The following is a 4,422-nucleotide window of genomic DNA, read 5'->3' on the forward strand; positions in this document are numbered from 1 at the left end:
GGCCACCAGTAGCGTTCTCTTAGCAGTTCTTTTGTGCGGACTATGCCCGGATGTGATTCATGGGCCAACTGTAGGAAAGTGGGACGAAGTACTTCAGGAATTACCACGCGATCTGCTCGCATTAGTAGACCATCTACAAAGGATAATTCCTCTTGGATGTGAAAGAATGGCACAAGATCAACTGACAGAGCCTTCTTGTGCAACCAGCCCTTGCTGAGCTGACTGATGACCTTTTGCAGGGTAACGTCAGAAGCTGTTGCATTTTGTACAGTTGCCTTGTCGACTACTGGTGTTACCAGAGAAACGATTTGTTCCTCCTGATTGTCCGAATTTTCTGCGACGGGCAGCCTGGACAAGGCGTCTGCCACATAATTTTGTGTGCCCTTGCAGTACTCTACTTGGAAATTGTAGTTCAACAACCGAGCTGTCCAGCGAGAGATGCGTAGTGGTCGGCGACCCGAATCGCCGGCGGAAAGCAAAGCAACCAATGCCTGATGATCGGTTCTGAGTGTAAAACGTCTACCCCACAGATATACATGCCACTTTTCGCAAGCAAACAAACCGGCTAGTGCCTCATGTTCACCAACTGAGTATTTTCTCTCAGCCGGCGAAAGAGCGCGTGACGCAAAAACAATCGTATGAAGGTGCGACCCTTCTTTCTGCTGTAGTACAGCTCCCAAGCCAACGTCTGAGGCGTCAGTGGTGACTACGACAGGTAATTCCGGGTTGAACATTTGCACAACAGGTTTGCATGCCAAACGCGCCTTAACTTGATCAAAACTATTCTGAGCTTCCACCGTCGATTCAAATGATTGACCTTGTCGGAGCATTTTCCGCAACGGTTCCACTAAATCTGCATAATGATGCAGGAACTTGGCGTAGTATCCAGCTAGACCTAGGAATGATTGCAGCGACTTGACGTTCGTAGGGGGAGGTGCATTAACTATAGCTTTGATTTTCGATTCCATGGGAGAAATACCCTGGGCCGACAGGTTGTGCCCCAAGAATGTGAGTTCCCTTACTGCAAAAACACATTTCTGATTCAATTTCATTCCTGTTGTGGAAATGCGAGACAGCACTTCCTTCAAGTTGCGATTGTGCTCCGGCTTGGTCCGTCCCCACACCAAAATGTCATCCAAATAGCACACTACGCCCGTACAGCCTTTCAACACGTGTGACATAAGCTTTTGAAATGTAGCCGGAGCAGAAGCTAAACCAAAACAGACTCTTTTAAACCTAACTAGCCCTTCATGGGATATGAACGTTGTCAACTCACGACTTGTTTCCGTGAGTCCCACTTGATGGTATGCTGAAGCCAAGTCCAGCTTTGAGAACCACGTAGCTCCTGCGAGCAACTGCAAGAGTTCCTCCGTGTGCGGAAGTGGGTAGCCGTCGACGACAATAGCTTTGTTGGGCTCCCGCAAGTCCACACACAGGCGAAAGGAGCCATCCTTCTTTTTCACGACGACCAGCGGAGACACCCACTCCGATGCGTCGACGCGTTCGATGATGTCCTCGCGCTCCAGGCGCGCGAGCTCGTCGGAGACTTGTTGTCGCAGTGCTAGCGGAAGGCGTCTCAGCTTCGCACTGACGAGAGGAACATCTGCTCGGCGGTTGATTTGATGGACGTAGTCCTTGACAAAACCGAGCTCACTCGAAAACAAGGCTTCAAATCCTGGCGGTGTGTTCTCCGGAACCTCGAACGGATGACGAGTGGCTTGGAGACAAGTGAGGGTTGACCCCATCACGTTGATGTGCAGTTTCTGAATGGCGTCGAGGCCCAGCAACGAAGATCCTTGTCGAGTTACATGAAAAGTTACCGATGCTTGAGTATCGTTGTACTGTATGTCAGCTTCGAAGGTGCCCAGTGTGGGAATCAACTTGCCGGAGTAGTCCCGGAGAGCCAGGTTTGACGACGACAAAGTGTATAAGCGTGCAAGATATTTCCGAAAATCAGCATTGTTGACGAGAGTAACGGCAGCCCCAGTGTCGACAAGTAGAGGAACTGGGTTTCATTTAAACATTACGGTAGCTATTATTTCTTTCATATTTTGTGGCAATTCTATGCCCAGAATATGCGGAGAATTCAGGATGTGTACTTCCTCCACGGTGGAGGCCGGCGCCTGCGACGCGCGAAGTGTCGTGGACTGATGCTGTGAGCGACAGACTAGAGCGAAGTGTCCAATTTTTCTACAATTGTTGCAACGACGATTGCGGGCTGGACAGTTTCTTGCGTTTGCATTATGTTTCGGAGAGCCACAACGATAGCAAGACGGTTGACGACTCCCTTCCTGGCTTTCTCGCTCGAACTCCGGGCGCCTTCTTCCATCTTGGCTGCTTCTACCTCCTTCCTCGGTTCCGGGGACGCTACAGTGGAAACCCGACGCTGTGTAATTGCGCCATCCGCCTTCTTGCTCACGAGCACGAGCGGGCGCTCGAAATCCTGAAGTTGCTTGACGAATGCATCCCTGTTCGATCGTCGGATTTTCCGTTACAGGTTCGTCGACGCGATAAACCGGCGTTCCCTCATAAGCTGCATTTGCTTGCTGTACGGCTTCAAAAGCTTTGCCAATTTCTTCTGTCTTGGCCGGCGTAAGCGTTCGGCCAGCGTTCAGAAAACGTTCGCGCAACGCTGGGTTTGAGACGCCTTCGATGATCTGATCTCGGACGCGCTCGTCGAACGCCGAGCCAAATTCGCACGTCAACGCAAGTTGTTTAACTGCCGCTACATACTGGGTAAATGGATCACCGGGCAGTTGAAGTCTCCGGAAAAAACGGTGTCTCTCAACGATGAAATTCGTTGTGTCTGCAAACAGCAGGTCCAAGCTCCCGACTAGCTGTGTGTATTAATCTGTGGTCGTCGCTTCCGTGGCAGGCTCGAGCGGCGTCTGCGGAAGTGCTTCGGCCGTTATGCCGGCGACTGCGGACGCTTGCCTAGTTTCTTCATTGTTGAAACGCTGGCGCTCTCCCTCCGCTCCGAGCAGCGTGAGAAGGAGTGCCGCTTTCCGCTCCGGTGCCCAGTCGCTACCACCGGCCGACAGGAGGTACGCCTCGAAAAGTTTGAACCAACGCTTCCACGGCACTGCAGGCGAACCGGGCGCAGACAAAAACGGCGCGGGAGCGAGGCCTGACGCCATGCTGACACAAAGTCTCTAAAGTTGCAGGAGAAGGTGGAGCGGGGCAGCAAAACACAGGCCAGTCGAAGCAAATGGTACGACAGTCGGGGCAAGCGTACAAACGTCACTTACTTTGATCCCATCCTCGTCGCCAAAATGTGGTGTTGCATGAACACCCCGGCAAGGCCCGCAACGGGCCGCTGAAGGACACGACTCGCGGCCGTTCCCCACGGTTTCAAGTATCGGCTGGCAAAGAAAGAACCTTATAAAGCCAAGAACGACCTGGGGCAACTTGACTCCGGACACCAACCAAGACCGAAGACCAGGGACCACAGCGGCACCCGCCAAGGCCACCGGGGGAGAAGCAGATCGAGCTCCTTCCCACCATTACCGGGGACCGGAGGCGCCACCTCGGGTCCTGACAGAGAGAGCAGCTCGAGCAGAGGAAGAGGCTCAAGCAAGGACAGAGACGCGGGCAAAAAGGTGAGCTCGCCAGATAAGTCCTCTTCTTGGGAAAGCGCTCGGGAGAAGGAAGTGGTAGAGCAGCTCGCTAAGAGAGACAGAGAGCTAGACACCATAAAGAAGTTGATGGCGGAGCTGAGGAAACTCATTAACGCTAACACAAAACAGCCGAAGGTGGTCGAAAAACCACCTTTGCAACAATCACAAAACGCGAGTCAGGCGCCCCCGCGTGACACATATGAAGGGGGAGACATTCGAAACACAATGGACACAGACACCAGAGTCCCCTTGAAAAGACATCTACCCAGAGAGGGAAACACAAACGACAGTACTCCCAAAAAGGCGGCAGAAAGTCCTAACGAGGACGCATCGGCTAAAACCCACATCAAGGTTAGGTCACACATGAACACACTATTGAAGCGGGTTGACGCTCAAGACGCTAGAATTGATGCCCTTACCGCTAGAGTAGACAAAATAGCCGAACGTGCTGACAATCTGACGGCGGAATTCGTCATGTTCAGGGAACGAACCATGGGTTGCTTCCAGCAAATTCTGGAACAACTAGCAAACATAGAAGCCATCGTCCCCCTGTTGCCGGCAACACCCTCCGCTCGCTGCAACCGCAGCAGCAGCCTCTATAGGACATCATGGCCCCTCGCCAACAGATTGGAGTGAAGTCTTAAGCATTCAGAATGCCAATGATGCGTACAATACTTTTGTTGACAAAGTAATTAAATTCTATGAAGCAGCATTTCCTGTTGAGAAAGTCGTTAAATGTCGCAAAGCAAGAAAGCCATGGATTACAAGGGAACTTTTGGAAAGAATAAATAATCGAGACAGGTTA

This window comes from Amblyomma mixtum, chromosome 10 (genome assembly GCF_055824585.1).
Source record: "Amblyomma mixtum isolate Tamu chromosome 10, ASM5582458v1, whole genome shotgun sequence".
NCBI lineage: Eukaryota > Metazoa > Arthropoda > Arachnida > Ixodida > Ixodidae > Amblyomma > Amblyomma mixtum.